General features: G+C 46.7%; 1 protein-coding gene across 2 annotated transcripts in view; it reads right to left on the bottom strand.

Annotated features, from left to right (window-relative positions):
* The window catches only part of LOC138667075 (zinc finger protein 3 homolog), a 105,634-nt gene extending 82,714 nt beyond the window's left edge, over window positions 1-22,920 (bottom strand). Inside the window, exons 1-2 of one of the 2 annotated variants that reach the window (XM_069755348.1) lie at window positions 22,883-22,920; window positions 7,611-7,720 (exon numbers count right to left, since the gene is read on the bottom strand). The gene's annotated coding sequence lies outside the window, so the exon portion shown is untranslated. The remainder of the gene's footprint in view (window positions 1-7,610; window positions 7,721-22,882) is intronic. The other variant, XM_069755347.1, reaches the window with a different exon arrangement.
* Between the last annotated feature and the right edge of the window lie 907 nt (window positions 22,921-23,827).

The following is a 23,827-nucleotide window of genomic DNA, read 5'->3' as shown; positions in this document are numbered from 1 at the left end:
ATTTTTATTAAGAATAACAAGGCAATTAACATGTTACATTTACATTTTCAATATAGAGTATTTCCCCCCCCCCCCTTCAAACAGCCCCCTTCGATCCCAAAGCCCCCCACCCCCACCCCACAAAGCAGCTCATCTTGTTAATTACTACCATCATTAAAACAATAGAGTATCTAATCCCTCAACCATTCGTATAAGCCACACTTCACATTACTATCCCATAGCAATCCATGGAGACCACATTTTATTGAACGTTTCAGTTTTCCCTTTCTTCTTATAAATCCCTTTTTCTAGTGTCAGGCCCTGTTTCACATACTGGAGGAACTCTCCTCTTGACGGCGGCTCTTCCCTAATCCAGTTTCTAGCTATCACCTTCCTAGCCATATACAACAATCTGGCTATAGCTATCTTTAGGTGTTCATCCACTCCAATCTCATCCACGCATCCCAACAAACAGACAACTGGATCCCTTGGCACCGTGCATCCATACGCACCTTCCATACGACTCAAAACTACCACCTAGAAGGCAGCCAACCTCGGACATGTCCACATCATATGGAAAATGTCTGCATCCGTAGACTTACACCTCGGACATTCAGAGTCATTACGCAATCCTGCCTTATATAGCACCATCGGAGACCTATAAACTCTGTGTATCACATAGAGCTGTGACAGTCTATACGGTTCACTCAGCGACAGTCTTGGGATCCATTCCAACACCGACTCCCAAGTCTCGTTATCTATTGGGCCCAAATCCCTTTCCCATTTAGCTCTTGCCATTATTGGAAACCCCAATAGAAAAGTGTGCAACAGATCCCTGTATAGAGTGGATATGACTCCTCCAGTCGTCCCATCATTACACACATACTCCAGTACTATATCCCTTTGAATCCTAATACCTCCGTTCCTACTCTGAGCTCCAAAGGCATGCCTCATCCGCAAATATTGATACTCCCCTGCAGACCCAAGACCAAATTCCGCCTGCAATTGGGAAAATGATTTCAGTTCACCTTGTTCAATTATTTGATACACATACTGAATCCCTTTGCCCAACCACTCTATCAGTACCCCCAATGCCTCAATTTCTTTCAGATTGTTATTATGCCATAGCGGCGAGTATCTAGTCAAGTCCGTGATCCCACGTATGTGCCTCAATCTACTCCACAGCTTGCGTATCAACAGCAAAGTCGGATATAGCTTCCCCAAACTCTCCAAGGATCCATCCTCCAAACATTGCACCACTGGCCTTCTTTTTGTCACCACCTCCATCAACCGCTGTACTGCCCCAGATGACCCCTCATGCGCCCAGCCCCTTAAATGCTGACTCTGGGCTGCAAGAAAGTACAACTCAGGGTTAGGCAATGCCAGACCCCCATCATCCTTGGGTCGCTGAAGTGTCTCCAGTTTGATACGCGGATGCTGCCTCCCCCAAATCAGATTCCTAAACAGAGAGTTGATCTGTCTAAATTTCCCACGTGGTATCCAAACCGGCGCATTGTGAAGAATATACAGTATTTTCGGCATCAGAATCATTTTGATAAGATTCACCCTGCCTACCACAGACAAATGTAGCTTAAGCCATGCATCCGCTTTTGCCTTGAGGGCACCCAAGATTAGAGTCAGATTCTCATGTATATAGTCAGTGACCGGCATAGATACCCATATTCCCAGGTACTTAAATTTACTCGTCACCTCCAGTCGCCCGTCCTCCAATGGCTCCCAATCCACATCGTCCACCTTAAACAAGATAGACTTACTCCAATTTATCCTAAGTCCCGACACTGATCCGAATCGTTCAATAATCCCAATGGCTCCCTCCAAGGATGCAACCGGGTCAGCCAGAAATAGCAGAATGTCATCCGCATACAACGCCACCCTTTCTTCAATCACCCCATATTTAAACCCCGTCATCTCATCAGACTGTCGAAGCGTAGCGGCCAGTGGTTCCACCGCCAGAGCAAACAAAAGGGGGGAAAGCGGACACCCCTGTCTCGTCCCTCTAGCCAATTGTATGGTCCGTGACAACTCCCCGTTTACCCTAACCCTGGCCATCGGCATCGAGTACATTAATTGAATCCATGATATGAACTGCGGTCCAAACCCCATTCTTCGCAACACCTGCCAGAGATACCCCCACTCCACACTATCGAATGCCTTGTGAGCGTCTAAAGATGCAATAACTCTCTGGCCACAGTTATCGGCTTTGAGTTGCAAGTTCATATACAGCCTTCGTAGATTAATCGCAGTTGACCTATCAGGCATAAAGCCAGACTGGTCTGAGTGTATCAGGCCAGAAATAACACTTGTCAACCTCATCGCCAACACCTTAGCCAGGAGTTTAACGTCGATAGTAAGCAAAGAAATTGGCCGATATGAATCCGGCTGTGTCGGGTCTTTCCCCTCCTTTGGAATCACCACTATTGTGGCCTCCCGCATAGATGCCGGTAGCCTTCCACCATTCGTAGCCTCTTCCAAGACCGCCTTCAATTTAGGGATCAACACTTCCCCCAAGCTTTTATAAATTTCGGCAGGAAATCCGTCTACGCCAGGCGCCTTCCCATTAGCCATCGACTGCAATGCCCGTCCCAGTTCCTCCTCCGTAATGGGAGCCTCCAAATCCTCCCTAGCTGTGTCACTCAGCCTCGGGAGCTCCAACTCCTCAAGGAACGCCACCGTGTCCTCCATTGACCCATCTACCCGAGAGGAGTATAAGTCTGCGTAAAAATCTGCAAAAGTCTCCAAAATCTCTGAAGTCTCAGAAACAGCAACACCACTCCCAGTCACCAAAGAGTGAACAAAGGAAGTATTTCTCTGGGCAGATGCCACCAGCGACAGCAAATGACCCACTGATTCACCCTCCTGGTAATAGGCCAAATTCATGAATTCCCTCTTCCTTTCAGCCTTACTCAGCAAGACCGCCTCTAGCTGGCTTTGAGCTGCCTTTAACCTCCTCCCAGCCTCCAAAGTACCCATTATTACCATCTCATCTTCAGCCACCCTCAGCCTATCTATCGCCAGCCTCTCTGCCTCTCTCGATTTCCACTTACACCTGCTAATATCCCTAAACAACAGCCCTCTCAAGTACGCTTTCATGGCTTCCCACACAGTAAGCACATCTACGCTACCCTCATTTATCTCAAAAAATTCCACCAATTCCTTCTTAATCTTCTCCAAGTCTATACTGTGTAGCCAATTAGGGTGAATTTTCCACTCCCTTCTGCTCCCGTTCCGTGTCCCCACTGATCGAAATTCCACTTCAACTGGACTATGGTCTGAGAGAGCCCTAGGTAAATATCTCACGTCCCTTACCATCGTATCTAGTAATCGGTTACCCAGTGCCAGATCAATCCTAGACAGCGTACCATGAGCTGGTGAGTAGCATGAATACGCCCTTTCCCCGATATGCCTAACTCTCCATAAATCAACCATGCCCACTTCCCCGACATAAGTCCCAAACGTAGTGGTATGTCCCGCCGTCCTATTCTGGGGGTTTTTGTTCTTATCCCAAAAGTCATCACATATATTATTAAGGTCGCCGATAATTAGTAATGGTAACGGTCCCCAGCGCTCTACCCTCTCCAGCACCTCTCTTATCTTCTTGCTTGAGTATGGGGGCGGAATATACATTGCCACTATACACATCAATACTCCATTCATTTTACATTTCACCACCACATACTGACCATCGACATCCTCTTTTACCATTACCTCCTCATACTGCACCCCCGCAGGTATTAACACAGACACACCCCTAGAATACGTCGAGAAAGTAGAATGATACGCCCTCTGTATCCAGCGCCTATTCAATATGTTCACCCTCTCCCGCACTAAATGTGTCTCCAGCAGGCATATCATTGAGACTTTCTGTTCTCGGACATACTGCAGACTTGCCGCCCGCCGTGTTTTATCTGCCAGACCTCTCACATTCCAACTCAATATTTTAATACAATCTCCCATCATGTGGCTCATCATTTCTTAAAGTATCCAATTTCCCAAGTATGAGCTGCCCCAACCCTCCCACCCCCCCTGCCCCCTCCCAACTTGCCTCCCTAACCCCCCCAATATAACGCATTCTTCCTCTCATCAAGAGTGGGGCTCCACTGCCCACTACGAACACTATCCCTTACTTAACCCTCTCCATTCGCGTCCCGCTGCCATAGCAATCACAATTTCCCCCCCAACTTTCACTTTATTGTATCTTAACATTTCAACTTATATTAACATATAGAAAAAGTACCAAACCAGTTCACAGTACCCAGCATAACCCTCCTCCCCCGTACTTAGTAGTTGGTACTGTCCCCTCCGGCCATTCCTTCAATATGGCCCAGCAAAACCCCCAACAGTTGCTCAACTCTTTAACCATTGCTAACGAGCGCAGAACTCTCCTCCATCGACAGAGAAAACAAATCCCAACTGGATCTCGCCGAAATGTCAGTCGCCCATTCCCTTAAGTTTTTTCTCATGAGTATCAAGCCACTGGGTAGCGTCCTCCGGTGTCAGGAAGAAATGTGTCTTATTAAAAGCCACCAGTCTCAGCTTGGCGGGAAACATCACTGAGTACTGCACTCCCAGCTCCCTCAGTCGCCGCTTGACTCCAGTAAACTTCATCCGCTGTTTCTGAACCGCAGCGGAATAATCCGGATAAATGGCGATTTTCTGACCTCCAGCCGTCAGATCCTCCATCTCTCTAGCCTTTCTGAGGATAATGTCTCTGTCCCTGTAGTTCAGTATTTTAGCAAGCATGGTACGGGGATTCGCTCCTGGGGCAGGGGGCTGCGGCGGGACCCTATGAGCCTGTTCAACAGCAAAGACTTTTGTCAACACTGTGCTCCCAATCTTCTCCAGCAGCCAGTTCTCCACAAACTCAGTGGGATTTCTCCCCTCAGTCTTTTCAGGCAGCCCCACTATACGTATATTATTTCTTCTGGATCTATTTTCCAGATCCTCATTTTTGGCAGCGAGCTCGGCTATTGCTTGGGCGAACTTCTTTTCAGCTTTTTGTAGCTTAACTATGTGATCTTCTGCCGTGCTCACCCTCTCCCCCACCACTCCTATACGTTTGTCCATTTTCTGCAGAGCCGCATTAATCTGTGCCGTGTCCCCTTTAACTTCCTGCATCTGCTGGGCCAAGGAGTTCAGGGATTGCTGACATGAAGAGATCAGTGTGATAACATCTCTAAGAGTCGGCTCCTCTCCCTGTGATATGGCTTCAGGTCCCCCACTAGCCCCAGCCATGCTGCCTCTCTCCTTCCCCCTCTGTACCTCATGCTGCTCGGCTGTGCTTGCTTCCTCCTCCTCCTGGTCAGCTCCAGCTCCAGATCCTGGTTCTGCCTCCTCAGCAGCCTCCACTCTGGCATACTGCTGCAGCTTTGCGGCCACCTCCATGCGCCGCTGACATGCGGCGTTCTCCTTCTCGGCGTCCTCCCTAGCATCGGAGCCATCTTGGCTGGCTCCTGCATCGCTGGTGCCAGCGTCTTTCTGCCGCCTCCTGGTCATCGCTGCCGACTCCGGACCTGCTGCTCCGCACTGCTGCACTCTCCGGACCTTCAGCCAGCCGGATTTAGGTGAGTTTACCCGAAAATCGGGGTTAAAGCAGGATTTTTGTCCTTATGGCAGCAGGAGCACTCTTCCCTGCTTCCACTCACATGGCCAGCTAGGACACGCCCCTAACCATCCTTCTTCTTGACAAAGAAAAAACCTGCTCATGCTGGTGAAGAGGATTTCCGAATAATGCCCCTGGCCAGGTTCTCTTGTACGTACTCAGACATGGCTTGAGTCTCAGACAGAGATAGAGGATAGATACGACCTCTGGGAGGAGAAGAACCTGGAATGAGATCGATCGAACAATCATATGGTCGATGCGGTGGTAAAGTCTTTGCTTCTTTCTTGTCGAAGACATCCGAGAAAGAGCAATAAGCCGAAGGTAGATTTGCAGATTCTGGAGCAGACTGCGAGGATCTAGCGGGCTGAATGGGAAGCAGACACCTATTCTGACAAGAATATCCCCAACGTAGAACGTCACCGGTGCGCCAGTCCAAGGTGGGTTCGTGACTTTTTAACCAAGGAAGTCTCAGAAGGAAAGTATGAGACAACGAAGGCAGAACGTAGAAAGCCAACCTCTCTCGGTGTAGAGCTCCAATTTGAAGTTCCAGTTCTTCGGTAACCAAGTTGATGGTCTCCCGCAAAGGCTGACCGTCTACTGAAGCTACTTGCCAAGGAGTCTCCAAGGGTCTGACAGGTATCCCAAGTTTCTCTACTGCCTCAAGTTGCACAAAGTTCCCAGCCGCTCCTGAATCAATGTATGCCTCCAGAGAGAAGCGACTGGAACCCAAATGCAATAAAACGGAAAGAGTCAAAGGGGGAGAGGATTCATGGTAACCTAGGAAGACCTCTCTTACCTGTCCTAGGCGGAGGCGTTTCCCGGCTTCTGAGGACAAGAACGCAGAAGATGAGAGGCGCTGCCGCAATAGAAGCAAAGGCCCTGTGCGAGTCTCTCCTTGCGGCGAAGAAGAAGGTACAGAAGCGGGTTGTGAGTAAGAAGAAACTCACACAGCAGAGGACAAACAAGGAGGTCTTCTCTCTCTGGTGATCTCGCGGGAACGCTCTTGGAAGCGTAAATCTATGCGAGTAGCCAAGGAAATCAGGTCTTTCAATAAGGTGGGTGTATGTCATCCTGCCAACTCATCTTTTATACAAGGAGATAGTCCTCGCCAAAAAGCCCCCACTAATGCCTCATTGTTCCAACCCAAATCTGAGGAGAGTGTGCGGAACCGAATGGCATATTGAATAACAGTACTAGTGCCCTGGTGAAGGTTGAAAAGGGATTCAGTCGTAGAGACCAGACGACCGGGTTCATCGAATACCTTGCGAAAGGTATCCAAGAAGGGAGTGAGTTGAGAGACTAGAGGGTCGTCACGTTCCCAGAGAGGATTAACCCAAGCCAACGCCTCACCCTCCAAATGGGAGACCACAAAGGCCACCTTAGCGCGCTTAGTAGGGTATAGTAGTGGTGACAGTTCAAAATGTAGTTGGCACTGGTTGAGAAACCCACGGCACAACTTAGGATCTCCACTATACCACGGAGGTCTGGCCAAATGGGGCGAGGAATGCAAAGGAGGGACTTGGACAGGAGCGGAGGCGGGGGTCGGGAGAGAGAGAAGCCGGTTATCCACCGAGGCCATGAAATTCAGAATATGAGACTGAGTGTTTCGTTGCTGGGCAAGCTCCTGCTGAAGAGCAGCCAACTGGGAAGCGTTACCAGGATCGGAGGTCTGTAGGGACGAGAGACGGGACTCCATAGTCTTTAGGAAGGACCTGGTCTGGTTCTCTCGAAGGATAAGTAGCTCCTTTTGGGTAGCGGAAACACCAGTGGGGTCCATGGCCTTGTGTTACTGTGACAATGACAGAGACACAAAGAAGGAACGAAGGGGCGGACCCACTGGACCGTGACAACGATCCTCCCACGGGCGAGCGTTAGGGGCAGACCCGTGAGAGACTATCGCCACGGCAGCTGGAAAGCAGAGTGAGAGGGCTAGAAATAGGAACCGGGAAGGTATACAAGACTAAGAGAAATACGACAGGACGGAGAGGTGGTACGAGAGGGCAGCACGAACCGGTAGGTAGCTGAGGTCAGACTGGCGACTGGAGCAAGGATGGTGCAGTGGAAACGGACAATCAGGCAGGACAACGTGGAGGTAAACAGGATGAGGAACTAGGACAGGACCTAGGGGAAAAATGAAAGAAGCACAAGGTCAGGTATACGAGACGCTGGACAGTAGTGCGGCCAAAATCCCTTGCAAGCACAAATGAACACAAGGCAAGGTTTGGAGGAAGAGGCGGAATAATAAGGCCAGCGCTGTGAGAACTTCCGGTTTGGAGTCCTCCAGGGGATAGAGAGGAAAAGATGGAGCAGCAGGGACACTCTCAGAAGACAGGTGAGTGCAAGAGGGAGCCGCAGTGGAAGCGAAGATGAGACACTATGTAGGTACAACTGAATACCATGGTTCCCGTACATATTAATATTAGTCACCACTCAGACCCCCGATATAGCATTGTGACCCATCTTATTCCATAAAAGCATATGTGGCCCTACGGATCAACATTCTAATGCATCAACAAAATTCAAAGAAATATATGGAAGATCTACACCCATTAGCCTCGACAACCTGGTCCGAAGGAACATGAAGAGAAAATGGAGAATAGAGAAATTCTGTGTTCTGCACAGGTCCCACTCTTGATATCATGGACTATAAAGCCAGGGAGAAGCCCTGGCTTGGACAAGTTAATCAGGTTTTTGTCTGGGGCGGGGCTGACACACAGCGAACTAGCGATCACAGATGGGACAGTCTATTTGATTCGATACAGACTATGTTAATAAAACATACTAAACTCTAGTGGAATCGGGAATATACTGAATATATGATTCAGAAGTTGATTCCCACAGGTTTGAGGATACGTGTTACTCCGGCGTTTCCAGTTGAAGACCAGACGTTCATAAATGAGTGGGAGGAGGAATGCAGCACCTGTTCTAACACCTTTATGCAACTATTGATGAATCTCAATTCAAAATCAATCGTTAGTCTGGATGGAGACATTGATATAGCCCTTACAGAATTACGAGCTGGATGTACTGTAGATCAGATACAGAACTATGAGGTAAAACTTGACAAATCACTGGATGGCACTGTCAAGAAAATCAATGAAATACAGCTTTTGAAATTTAATAGAGACATGAGGGATTACCAATGGAAGCAGACACCCTCACAGTCCAAATTTAGACAGCGGACTACTTCAAATACATCCATTTCTTCCCTCAGTACACAGTCAGATGCATCTACATCCTCTATGATAACAAGGTCAGGAGCTAATAATAAAAGGCCAAGAAATCACAATTATCATCCCTATAGAAGAGTGAATAATCCGCCACAGGATGATGACCATAATGACAACTAGGTAATTAATCTTGGCCACCTAAACAAAAGCGCCCTCTCGACCAGCAGAGGGCATACCTCTAGGTCACAGCATATAAACATGTAAGATCACACTGAGATGTGGAGCGATGACTAATGTCAGTGGGTCTAAATGTCAATCTACTATATAATTGTCTAAGGGTCACTTCCGTCGGTCCTTCTTTCTTTCTTTATGTCACGGTTATTCATTCGCTGATTGGTCTCGGCCTGTCATGGCTGCCGCGACCAATCAGCGACGGCCACAGTCCGGAAGAAAATGGCCGCTCCTTTCTCCCCGCAGTCAGTGCCTGTCGCCCGCATACTCCCCTCCGGTCACCGCTAACCCAGGGTTAATGCCGGCAGTAACGGACCGCGTTATGTCGCGGGTAACGCACTCCGTTACCGCCGCTATTAACCCTGTGTGTCCCCAACCTTTTACTATTGATGCTGCCTATGCGGCATCAATAGTAAAAAAAGTAATGTTAAAAATAATAATAAAAAAAACAAACTGCTATACTCACCCTCCGTTGTATGCTGAGCCGCTCGCGCCTGCCGCCATCTTCCTTTCCCAGCGATGCATCGCGAAATTACCCAGAAGACCTAGCGGTCTCGCGAGACCACTAAGTCATCTGGGTAATTTCGCAATGCATCCTGGGAACGCAAGATGGCGGCAGCAGCGCGCCCATCGGCACAGCGCCGTTGGATCCCAGAAGGCGGAGAGACAGGACACTGAGGAGCAGCGACGAGAATGGTGAGTATGTTTGAACTACAAAGGGCCCTCGGATCGTTAGGTGAGTATGTTTATTTTTTAACCTGTGACATACATGGCTGGGCAATATACTACGTTACTGGGCAATATACTACGTGGCTGGGCAATATACTACGTGGCTCTGTGCTGTATACTATGTCGCTGTGCAATATACTACGTGGCTCTGTGCTGTATACTACGTCACTGGGCAATATACTACGTCACTGGGCAATATACTACGTGGCTGGGCAATATACTACGTGGCTGGGTAATATATTACGTGGCTCTGTGCTGTATACTACGTCACTGGGCAATATACTACGTCACTGGGCAATATACTACGTGGCTGGGCAATATATTACGTGGCTGGGCAATATACTACGTTGCTGGGCAATATACTACGTGGACATGCATATTCTAGAATACCCGATGCGTTAGAATCGGGCCACCATCTAGTAATATATAACAAAATTAATTATTGACCATGAAATCCACACTACTCGCTGTGATGTGGATTTCCTGGTCAATAATTAATTTTATTATATATATGGACATTTAGACCCGCTGACATTAGTCATCGCTTCACATCTCAGTGTGATCTTATAGGTTTATATACAGGTAATTAATCTTAGTAGTCATGTTCTTACTAGAACTGACTGCTCCTTACTGCATAAGGGTCTATCATTTTCTCCAGCTGCAGGATTCGATAACTTTACTGCCATAAAAGATCTCCACATTTTTACACGGTCATTACTGTTCAAGCGTTTTTTCATGATGGTAATATATGTAAATTATTCCCTAGAGAGGAAGAACAAAACAGTCAGCATTGAGGGTATTGGAAGAACTGTCAAAGGAGCATAATACACCAGAAGGAGGTAAGATACCTCCATCCATTCGGCCGCGCTCCAAGAAATTTCCCCCGATTTCACAATGCAGCAGCACTGACCTGTTTGTGTAGGTGGTGACTAATGAGTTGTTACGGATTCCACACCATATACAATACGATAATTTGACTAGAGAGGAGCAGGTACATTTGAAACATCTACAGAATCTCCCTGAGGTGGTTATCAAACCAGCGGACAAGGGGGGTAATATCGTGGTGTGACCTACGGCCATGTATGAAAAAGAGGCATTTCGTCAACTCCATAATAAGACCTGTTATAAAAAAAATGATATTTAACCCCTTGTCTTCTTTAAGTCAACAACTCAGGGAGATTCTGTTGAGGGCCACTACATATGGGACCATCACTAAGGAGCTGGCCACCACTCTGACTGTAGTGGAACCTACAATACCAACATTCTATCTCCTCCTAAGATCCACAAAAATAAGGACATTCCACCAGGTCTCCCGATTATATCAGGTCAAGGAAATTACTTGGAGGGCGTCAACCGGTGGATAGATTCTATGCTACAACCTGTGGTTGAAGAATTGCCTTCTTTCCTCAAAGACACTGACCAACTACTTCGGAAAGGTGATGGCCTATCCCTTGATGCTGATACCTTGTTGGTGACGGATGACAACATCTAACATTTCTGTAGGGATGAGAGCCCTTACATTGGAATTATTGAATTTTACTTTGACCCATATTTTTTTTGTTTTCAAGGGGTCCTTCTTCCTACAGATCCAGGAAACAGCCATGGGGCGGCCTTTGCGCCCTTCTATGCTAATCTGTTCCTGGGTCTGTGGGAGAGGGACCACTTCCTGTCTGATCAGTGGGGGTCCATGGACCACGTCCTACTGTGGACACGGTACATAGACGACATTCTCATGATCTGGCAGGATACTTCAGATTCCCTTCAGTACTTCATAGAAATGTTGAACAGTAATGACCAGAACATACGATTGACTTTTACATACGACCAGAACAAAATTGAGTTTCTGGACATCATGGTTAAAAGGGACTCAATGGGGATGATCCAGACAGGGATTTACAGAAAACCCACCTCCTCTAACATTTTGCTGCATGCTTCCTCCTCTCATCCCTCACACATGGTGCACTCGGTACCAATAGGGGAGTTCCTTCGTCGGATATGTTTGACAGACAGGGAATATGAGGAACAGGCTGGTGATCTTAAAACAAGGTTTCGGGAGCGGGGGTATAGTCATCGGTCAATCAATAGGGGATATAATGGAGCTAAGCATAGCTCTTGGAATGGATTACTATACAAGTCAGACGTAAAAATTAAGAAATCCAGTCAAATTAGATTTATCACTAATTTCCATTCCCAGGGTGTAAGAAGGCCTCTTTGTCAATCTTGGCCGATTCTGAAAACTGACCCCATTATTACACAACTGCTACCGGATCAGCCACTGATGACATACCGCCGTTCCAGAAACCTTCGGGAATATTTGACGAGGAGCCACTATGTCAATGATCCCCCGATAACATTCCTGAATAAAAACAAAGCTAGGGGAGGCTGTTCCACCTGTGGACGCTGTGTGGCATGCGCCAACATTGAACAAAGTGATTCGTTCATTTATTCCCGTGGTTTGAAAAACCATACAATACGGAAATCCATTAACTGCACAACTAAGAATGTGATATACTATGCCACCTGCCCGTGCTCCCTGACCTATGTGGGACTTACTACGCGTCAACTTAAGGTCCGGGTCAGGGAGCACATGTTGGGCACTCAGGCCACAGTGAATGAGGATGACATTACAACTCTAAAGACCATACCCAAACATTTTAAATTACACCATCAAAGTGACAGTAGGGGCTTCAGGGTCAAGCGTATAGATGTATTGGAGGTAGGCATACATGGTGGCAAAACCACCCAACGTCTGGCTCAACTGGAAGCAGGCTGGGTTTGGACCCTTAACACAGTCCACCCACATGGTCTAAATGAAAATCTGAATGTTGCCTCATTTCTGTGACTGCTGTCTGCTGTGTGCTTATGCACCTGTTGGCACCTATGTTATATTGATTTTAACCGGTTCTAATTTTCTTTTCTCTTTATTCTCTTTTTATTTTAGGTGTTTTGTGTATATATATTCTCTATTCTCCATATTCTCTTCATGTTCCTTCAGACCAGGTTGTCGAGGCTAATGGGTGTAGACGCTTTACTCCTGAAAGAAGATCTTCCATATATATCTTTGAATTTTGTTGATGCATTAGAATGTTGATCCGTACGGCCACATATGCTTTTATGGAATAAAATGGGTCACAATGCTATATCGGGGGACTGAGTGGTGACTAATATTAACAATATTAATATTAACAAGTACAGGAACAATGGTATTCAGTTGTACCTACATAGTATTTTTTATTTTTTTTATATACCGTATATACTCGAGATTTTCAGCCCAAATTTTTGGGCTAAAAGTGCCCCTCTCGGCTTATACTCGAGTCACGGTGGGTGGCAGGGTCGGCGGGTGAGGGGGAGAGGGCGCTGAGGCATACTTACCTAGTCCTGGCGATCCTGGCGCTCTCCCTGCCGTCCCACGGTCTTCGGGTGCTGCAGCTCTTCCCCTGTTCAGCGGTCACGTGGGACCGCTCATTAGAAAAATGAATATGGAGTCCACTCCCATAGGGGTGGAGCCGCATATTCATTTCTCTATTCAGCAGTAACAGTGACCGCTGATAGAGGAAGAGGCTGCGGCACCGAAGACAGTGTGACAGGCAGGGGCAGCGTCAGGAGCGCCGGGACTAGGTAAGTATGTCATATTCACCTATCCCCGTTCCACACGCCGGGCGTCGCTCCATCTTCCCGGTGCCGCACCATCTTCCCGGCGTCTCTCCGCTCTGACTGTGCAGGTCAGAGGGCGTGATGACGCATATAGTGTGCGCGGCGCCCTCTGCCTGATCAGTCAGTGCGGAGAGACGCCGGGACCGGACGCCGGGAGCTGCAAGCAAGAAAGGGGAGTATGGCTTTTTTTTTTTTTTTTATTGCAGCAGCAGCAATGGCACAGATTTATATGGTACATCAATGGGGCAAAAATGAACGGTGCAGAGCACTATATGGCACAGCTATGGGGCAATAATGAACGATGCAGAGCATTGTATATGGGGCACAGCTTTATATGGAGCATCTATGGGGCAATAATGAACTGTATGGAGCATTATATGGGGCTCCTGATTCAATATGGATATTCAAAAACACAACCTACTGATGTCTCAATTAATTTTACTTTTATTGGTATCTATTTTTATTTTTGACATTAACCGGTAGCTGCTCCATTTTCCACCCTAGGCTTATACTCAAGTCAATAAGTTTTCCCAGTTTTTTGTGGCAAAATTAGGGGGGTCGGCTTATACTCGGGTCGGCTTATACTCGAGTATATACGGTACATTTTTGTGACCTCTCCTGTTTTTGACTCATGTATAACAAAACATGTGTGTATATCGTTGTATTGTGCAACATAATTACTATAACTAAGGTAATTGATAATTGGATATTTTAGGTAATAATGTTACAGGCATGTTAATATGATATATATGATTTTCATTCTATATTACTGACAGCGGATTCAACAAATTATGCTGCCATAATTTCTATATATGCCATTACCTAAAGTATATTATACGGCCAGGAGTGAGCTGACGAAGGACATCCGAAACGCGCGTCGGGGTGACGCGTCAGCCCTGCAAGTTCTTTTGTGCCACTCACTTGAGGTAACTATTTATATTTTGGCACTTACCACTTGGTATGCATAATACGGCAGTCCCCTTGTTCCAACCCTACATCAGTGATCCCCTCAGAATTTATTTGCGCCTGTACATCAGTATTTGTATTTTAGTGAAATATGATAGATGCACAATATTACTTTACCTGCTCTCCTGCTGTCTGTCTATGAAGTGCACATAGTACATCACCCAGCTTTGCACATAGACTTGCCTCTGCACCTAGCATTCGCATGGTATGTCTTTTAACTAACCCCAGCTCTACCCTAGTGTTATTTATGGCGTTGTTTACTCTGGCTTGATTGTATGCATCTGGTCCACTCTTAATTCTCTGACCAAGATGAATAGAGACCACTCCTCTCTGCTTCACACCTGAATGCACTTAGTTGTACATATATTGCATAGCTCAAGTCTGCATAGACTTCAGTCTGCAGTGTGATTCCGATAAGTGTGTCCTAGAAGTGTGAAGATTATGTAGAATTAAAACCAGAATTGAACCAGAAAGGAACTGAAGGTAACTGGCCAGTCACTGTAAACAATGTTTCTGTTTGTTTTCACTTTCACCCCTATAATCCTTCACTTGCTTAAACTCCCCTAATCCCCACATCAAGTAAAGGCCCCTTCACATTAAGCGACGCTGCAGCGATACCGACAACGATCCGGATCGCTGCAGCGTCGCTGTTTGGTCGCTGGAGAGCTGTCACACAGACAGCTCTCCAGCGACCAACGATGCCAGTAACCAGGGTAAACATCGGGTTACTAAGCGCAGGGCCGCGCTTAGTAACCCGATGTTTACCCTGGTTACCAGCGTAAAAGTAAAAAAAAACAAACACTACATACTTACCTACCGCTGTCTGTCCCCGGCGCTCTGCTTCTCTGCACTCCTCCTATACTGGCTGTGAGCACAGCGGCCGGAAAGCAGAACGGTGACGTCACCGCTCTGCTTTCCGGCTGACCGACGCTCACAGCCAGTACAGGAGGAGTGCAGAGCACAGCGCCGGGGACAGACAGCGGTAGGTAAGTATGTAGTGTTTGTTTTTTTTTACTTTTACGCTGGTAACCAGGGTAAACATCGGGTTACTAAGCGCGGCCCTGCGCTTAGTAACCCGATGTTTACCCTGGTTACCAGTGAAGACATCGCTGGATCGGTGTCACACACGCCGATCCAGCGATGTCAGCGGGAGATCCAGCGACGAAATAAAGTTCTGGACTTTGTTCAGCGACCAACGATCTCCCAGCAGGGGCCTGATCGTTGGTCGCTGTCACACAGAACGATTTCCTTAACGATATCGTTGCTACGTCACAAAAAGCAACGATATCGTTAACGATATCGTTATGTGTGAAGGTACCTTAAGGAACTGTTCATCTCTTCTTCAATCCTTCCAATCCAGCCCACCTCCTCCTCAAAACTGTTCCTTAACATACAATCCTCTGTCTCCAAACACAGACAGCCCCCCTCATGCCCTCTCCTGCTCCCACCTGCTAACACTTTCTCTGCTCCTTCTCACTGCTGGTGATATTTCTCCAAATCCTAGTCCTCCTCACCACATTCCCACAGTCATTTCTACCTCCCATCCACGCTCTATCACAACCTTCCGTAACCTCTCTAACCTTATACCCATTCACCCAGCCCCCACTAACAGGACCTCTGTGGAACGCTCGCTCTGTCTGCAACAAGCTTTCCTACATCCATGATCTTTTTGTTACTACCAAACTTTCCTTCCTCGCCATCACCGAACCCTGGCTCACCCCTTCTCACACAGCCTCTCCTGCTGCACTTTCGTATGGTGGCTTCCATCTTTCTCACACACCCCGCCCCAGCAGGAAACATGGCGGAGGAGTTGGTTTTCTCCTGTCAGATACCTGCTCTTTCACACTAATCCCACTGCCACCCTCTGTTACCCTCCCTTCCTTTGAGGTGCACTCTCTGCGCATCTATTCCCCCTCCAACCTCCAACTAGCTGTCATCTACCGCCCCCCAGGGCCAGCCACCGCCTTCTTTGACCACTTCACCACCTGGCTACTTCATTTCCTTTCCGCGGACATCCCTACTATCATCATGGGTGACTTCAACATCCCCATTGACATTTCCCTCTCACTGCCACTAAACTATCTCTCACTTCCTCCTTCGGCCTCACTCAATGGTCTTCTACAGCCACCCACAAAGATGGCCACACACTGGACTTCATCTTCACCCGCCTCTGCTCCCTATCTAACCTCTCTAACTTACCTCTTCCTCTCTCTGACCACAACCTTCTCATATTCTCTTCCCTCTCCACTCCATGTCGACAATCCCCACCCCACAAACTTTCACACCCTCGCAGAAATCTTAAACACCTTGACCTACATTCATTCTCTGAATCCCTCCTCTCTCACAGATATAAGTTCCTTACACAATGCGGATGACGCTGCCGCTCTATATAACACCACAATAGCTGTAGCTTTGGAATCTGCTGCCCCACTTACACATACCAAAGCTCGCAAAATCAACAGACAGCCCTGGCACACCAGCCTGACCAAATAACTGAGGCGAGATTCCAGGGCTGCTGAGCGCAGATGGAAAAGATCCCACTCCAACGAGCACTTCATTGCATTCAAACAGTCCCTCACTACTTTCAAGACCACACTTGCCACAGCTAAACAAACCTATTTCTCAACTCTCATATCCTCCCTGTCTCACAACCCTAAACAGTTATTCAACACCTTCAATTCTCTCCTCCGTCCCCCAGCACCTCCTCCCTCCCCACTCATCTCAGCTGAAGACTTTGCCTCATTTTTCTAGCAGTAGATTGATAACATCAGAGACAGTTTTGGTCAACAACCCCCAGAGCCCTTCCTCCAGACTTCCCAGCCCTCCACCTCCAAAACCAACTTTTCCACCATTACAGAAGATAGACTCTCCACTCCACTCTCAAGATCACATCTCACCACCTGTGCACTTGACCCGATCCCATCCCACTTCATCCCAAACCACACCACAGTCTTCATCCCAACCCTAACCCATCTCTTCAACCTATCACTAACAACTGGTGTTTTCCCCTCAAGCTTTAAACATGCCTTCATCACACCTATCCTCAAAAAGCCCTCTCTTGACCCATCCTCTGTATCTAGCTATCGCCCTATATCACTTCTCCCCTATGCCTCCAAGCTACTGGAACAACACGTCTACCTTGAACTGTCCTCCCATCTCTCTTCTTGCTCCCTCTTCGACCGCTTACAATCTGGCTTCCGGTCACACCACTCCACTGAAACTGCCCTAACTAAGGTCACCAATGACCTCTTAACCGCCAAGAGCAAGCGACACTACTCTGTCCTCCTCCTCCTGGACCTGTCGGCTGCCTTTTACACAGTTGATCAGTCCCTATTATTACAGACCCTCTCATCCCTTGGCATCACAGACTTGTCCCTATCCTGGATCTCATCATACCTAACAGACCGGACATTCAGCGTCTCCCACTCACACACCACCTCCTCACCTCGCCCCCTATCTGTCGGAGTCCCACAAGGTTCAGTCCTTGTTCCCCTGCTCTTCTCCATTTACACTTTTAGCCTGGGACAGCTCATAGAATCTCATGGCTTTCAGTATCACCTCTATGCTGATGACACACAGATCTACATCTCTGGACCAGATATCACCTCCCTACTAACAAGAATCCCTCAATGTCTGTCCACTATTTCATCCTTTTTCTCCGCTAGATTTCTCAAACTCAACATGGACAAAACAGAATTCATCATCTTTCCCCCATCTCACGTGACCCCCCCAACGAACCTATCCATTACAGTAAATGGCTGCCCACTCTCCCCAGTCCCACAAGCTCGCTGCCTCGAGGTAATCCTTGACGCTGATCTCTCCTTCAAACCACATATCCAAGCCCTTTCCACTTCCTGCCGACTTAAACTCAAAAATATTTCACGAATCCGTTCATTCCTCAACCAAGAATCTGCAAAAACCCTAGTCCATGCCCTCTTCATCTATCACCTTGACTACTGCAACCTCCTGCTCTGTGGCCTCCCCTCGAACACTCTCGCACCCCTCCAATCTATTCTAAACTCTGCTGCCCGACTAATCCACCTGTCCCCCCGCTATTCCCCAGCTTCTCCCCTCTGTCAATCCCTTCACTGGCTCCCCATTACCCAGAGACTCCAGTACAAAAGCCTAACCATGAAATACAAAGCCATCTACAACCTGTCTCCTCCTTGTGACCTCGTCTCCCGGTACTTACCTATACGCAACCTCCGATCCTCAAAAGATCTCCTTCTCTACTCCCCTCTTATCTCCTCTTCCCACAATCGTATACAAGATTTCTCTCGCGTATCACCCCTACTCTGGAACCCTCTACCACAACACATCAGACTCTCGCCTACCATCGAAACCTTCAAAAAGAACCTGAAGACCCACCTCTTCAGACAAGCATATAACCTACAGTAACCACTGATCGACCAAACCGCTGCATGACCAGCTCTACCCTCGCCTACTGTATTCTCACCCATCCCTTGTAGATTGTGAGCCTTCGCGGGCAGGGTCCTCTCTCCTCCTGTACCAGTTATAACTTGTATTGTTTAAGATTATTGTACTTGTTTTTATTATATATACCCCTCCTTACATGTAAAGCACCATGGAATAAATGGTGCTATAACAATAAATAATAATAATACTTTTTACTATGGACTCATTGGATCGCATTTTTGTGTGTGGTTTCCACATTCCCCCTTGGTGCAGCCCTGCTCTGTGTAGCACAAGCGATTGGATGATACCAGCTTCTAGTCTCCCATGGAGACTATTGAAGTATGTAAAAAAAAAAGTTTATAAAGTATTTTAAAAATATAAAAATATATAAGAGTTCAAATCACCCGCCATTCAAAATAAAACAATAAAGAAAAAAAAGCGCATATTTGGCATCACCGAGTTTAGAATCAAGATATAAAATAATGAAATGGCGTAACGAGAAAAAAAAAGTCAAAACGCAAGAATTTTTTTTTTTTTAAATGCAATAACGGGTGATCAAAACATTGTATCTACACCAAAACAATATCAATAAAAACATTAGCTCAGCATGCAAAAAATAAGCCCTCAGCTGACCCGAGATCACAAAAAAATGCAGACACTACGGGTAATGGAAAATTGTAACTTTTTTTTTTTTTTTTAAGAAACTTTGCATTTTTTTTCCCACCACTTAAATAAAAAAGAACCTAGACATGTTTGGTATCTACAAACTCATAATGACCCGGAGAATCATAATGGCAGGTCAGTTTTAGCATTTGGTGAACATGGTAACATAGCAAAACAAAGAAAAATTGTGGGATTGCACTTTTTTAGCAATTTCACCGCACTTTGAATTTTGTTCCTGTTTTCCAGTACATTATATGGCAAAACCAATGGTGTCGTTCAAAAGTACAACTCTTCTCGCAAAAAACAAGCCATCACATGGCCATATTGACGGAAAAATAAAAAGTTATGGCTCTGGGAAGGAGGGGAGCGAAAGACAGAAATGCAAAAACCCAAGAAGGTGAAGGGGTTAAAGTAGAGAGCTAATATTTGAAAATTGGAAAACACAGTTATTGGAAAAAGTGCTTGGGTCTATCCGTCTGTGAAGATGGGAATAACCCTTTGTTTGGAATGTATTATGGTAAGGAATTGACTGCATGAATTGGTATACCTGCTCCTTGAAATCTGAGGCCAAATTCAGTGCAAATTCAGCCTCTTCCACTCACTCATCATCCTCACTGTCAAAAGGTTTTTTTTTTAATTTCCAATCCGTGTCTTCTCCCTTAAATTATGATTTTCACTTTTCACTGCTTCTCCCCCTGTGATCGGGTCTGTCCGGGAAACAAACTCGCTGCTCCATGTTCGCAGGCTGCAGCTCCATATATGACTATATGAGCCACAGCCCAGAATTTTAGAATATGAATAAAATGAAGAATTAAAGCCTGAGGAATATATATATACTGGCTCGCTCTTCTTACCTGCATCTCAAAAACATTTCTAGAATTCGCCCATTTCTTACTTTCGACTCTGCAAAAACTCTTACTGTTTCACTCATTCATTCTCGTCTGGACTATTGTAACTCTCTACTAATCGGCCTCCCTCTTGCAAAACTCTCCCAGCTCCAATCTGTCCTGAATGCTGCAGCCAGGATCATATTCCTCACCAACCGTTACACCGATGCCTCTACCCTGTGCCAGTCATTACACTGGCTACCCATCCACTCCAGAATCCAGTACAAAACTACTACCCTCATCCACAAAGCACTCCATGGCTCTGCACCACCCTACATCTCCTCTCTGGTCTCAGTCTACCACCCTACCCGTGCCCTCCGCTCCGCTAATGACCTCAGGTTAGCATCCTCAATAATCAGAACCTCCCACTCCCGTCTCCAAGACTTTACACGTGCTGCGCCGATTCTTTGGAATGCACTACCTAGGTTAATACGATAAATCCCCAAACCCCACAGTTTTAAGCGTACCCTAAAAACTCATTTGTTCAGACTGGCCTACCGCCTCAATGCATTAACCTAACGATCCCTGTGTGGCCTATTTATAATTTAAAAAAAAAAAAAGGTTCCTCGCATCATGTTCTCATACACTTTATGCAGTATTAGCCCTCTGTGTCTGTACTGCTACATACTGGTTCATGCAGCTTTACATGAACACCCGAGCCTTACACTATGGCTGGTCCGAATAACTAAAGCAATTGTTATCATCCACCTCTCGTGTCTCCCCTTTTCCTCATAGTCTGTAAGCTTGCGAGCAGGGCCCTCACTCCGGCTCCTGGTATCTGTTTTGAACTGTATTTCTGTTATGCTGTAATGTCTATTGTCTGTACAAGTCCCCTCTATAATTTGTAAAGCACTGCGGAATATGTTGGCGCTATATAAATAAAAATTATTATTATTATTATTATATACCAATTCAGCCTGAAAAAAGTAAACCCCATAGGTGAAGCTATTAATGAAAATAAGTAAATAAAAAGTTGGGCTTTTGAATGGCAAGGATGAATAAATGCAAAGAAAAGACAAATAGCATTAATAAGAGAACTCAGCATAATCCATAGGTGAGTGAGCTGATGAGACCCTTGTATGAGGACCCTTGTATGAGACCCTTGTATGAGGACTCTTGTATGAGGACCCTTGTATGAGACCCTTGTATGAGGACTCTTGTATGAGGAGACTTGTATGAGGACCCTTGTATGAGGACTCTTGTATGAGGACCCTTGTATGAGGACTCTTGTATGAGGACCCTTGTATGAGACCCTTGTATGAGGACTCTTGTATGAGGACCCTTGTATGAGACCCTTGTATGAGGACTCTTGTATGAGGAGACTTGTATGAGGACCCTTGTATGAGGACTCTTGTATGAGGACCCTTGTATGAGACCCTTGTATGAGGACTCTTGTATGAGGACCCTTGTATGAGACCCTTGTATGAGGAGACTTGTATGAGGATTCTTGTATGAGACCCTTGTATGAGGACTCTTGTATGAGGACTCTTGTATGAGACCCTTGTATGAGACCCTTGTATGAGGAGACTTGTATGAGACCCTTGTATGAGGACTCTTGTATGAGACCCTTGTATGAGGACCCTTGTATGAGGAGACTTGTATGAGACCCTTGTATGAGGACTCTTGTATGAGGACCCTTGTATGAGACCCTTGTATGAGGACTCTTGTATGAGGACTCTTGTATGAGGACCCTTGTATGAGGACTCTTGTATGAGGACCCTTGTATGAGACCCTTGTATGAGGACTCTTGTATGAGGACCCTTGTATGAGACCCTTGTATGAGGACTCTTGTATGAGGAGACTTGTATGAGGACCCTTGTATGAGGACTCTTGTATGAGGACCCTTGTATGAGACCCTTGTATGAGGACTCTTGTATGAGGACCCTTGTATGAGACCCTTGTATGAGGAGACTTGTATGAGGAGACTTGTATGAGGACTCTTGTATGAGACCCTTGTATGAGGACTCTTGTATGAGGACTCTTGTATGAGGACTCTTGTATGAGGACCCTTGTATGAGGACTCTTGTATGAGGACCCTTGTATGAGACCCTTGTATGAGGACTCTTGTATGAGGACCCTTGTATGAGACCCTTGTATGAGGACTCTTGTATGAGGAGACTTGTATGAGGACCCTTGTATGAGGACTCTTGTATGAGGACCCTTGTATGAGACCCTTGTATGAGGACTCTTGTATGAGGACCCTTGTATGAGACCCTTGTATGAGGAGACTTGTATGAGGAGACTTGTATGAGGACTCTTGTATGAGACCCTTGTATGAGGACTCTTGTATGAGGACTCTTGTATGAGACCCTTGTATGAGGACCCTTGTATGAGGACCCTTGTATGAGGAGACTTGTATGAGACCCTTGTATGAGGACACATGGAGCCATGACATCTCTAGCCCGCTGACTAGGCGCAGCCCCCTGAGCTCCCAGCAGCTTTCCCCATCACAGTAAGTGTCAGCTTCGGGTGACAATGGAAGCCCTAGCAGCCCACCATTCCTACTACTAGACCCCGCAGCCTCAGCACGAATACTGTGGACTCCCCCCCAAAAAAACATCACTTACCGTAAAACCCCTTTCTCCAGCCCCCAAATCCTCTCACCGGAAACGGAAATGGATTGCAGACGAATACTTCCTGATGTTGCGTTCCAGGGAATGCCTTGTTTGCGTTCCACCACGCAGAGCCCACGTGCTGCCCCCTCTGCTGCGCGGCCGGGGAGCTCTGGCTGGAGGTGACGTTGGGGTCTGCACCAGGGGGTCGCTCCTCACACCGGGAAGATGTGAATTCCTGCTGAGCCTACGGCAGAGGAGACAGGGATGCCGCCATGCTGAAGTTGGTTTCTTATGCGCGATTTTTGTTTTATGTCCGAATTCCTCATTTCCTTTGCGCCTTTTATTTTTGCTTGCACCCAATTCCTTATGCCATTTGCTCCATTTTATAGGCGCTCGCCTGTTTTTTCTTTATCTTCCGCTTTGTGGCCTGAGTTTATCATTTGTGGATATTATAGCTGATTCATTAATTGCGGTTTTTAAAAAAGGCGCAAATAGAATAATGATTTGGGTACAAATACAAAAAAAAAGCTCAAAACGCAGAACTAGACAAGAAACCGTCACAAAGGCAACAATGAATCGGGGGTCAAAGAGCGCAGCGGCAAGTGACTCGTAAACCAGGGAAGATGGCGGTCGCTGACTGACTTTCCATACACTTTTATTAGTCAGGGTTATTGGACGTGCTTCTGTGAGGACGCGACAAATGCAGTTCTAGGATAAGGTTCTTCTTGCCTTGCCACGGTGGACAATAGATGAAAAGTGGCCGCGTGAGCAAGGCCTTACGGAACGACAACCCAGCGATCACATGACGTGTCACTTTACAGATGGTGGTCGGGACTGGATGGGGGACGAGCTGAGCGCTTGAGCCCAGGTGACATGTAAAACAGAACCCCAGAATTGTTGAAAACTCTTTTAATCATGCAGATAAACCCGGACATATTGTTTTTGTGAGGCAACTAA

This window comes from Ranitomeya imitator, chromosome 2, assembly GCF_032444005.1.
Source record: "Ranitomeya imitator isolate aRanImi1 chromosome 2, aRanImi1.pri, whole genome shotgun sequence".
In the NCBI taxonomy this organism is placed as follows: domain Eukaryota; kingdom Metazoa; phylum Chordata; class Amphibia; order Anura; family Dendrobatidae; genus Ranitomeya; species Ranitomeya imitator.
Note: the sequence above shows the minus strand (reverse complement) of the source record. Positions and strands in the feature narration are given on the sequence as shown.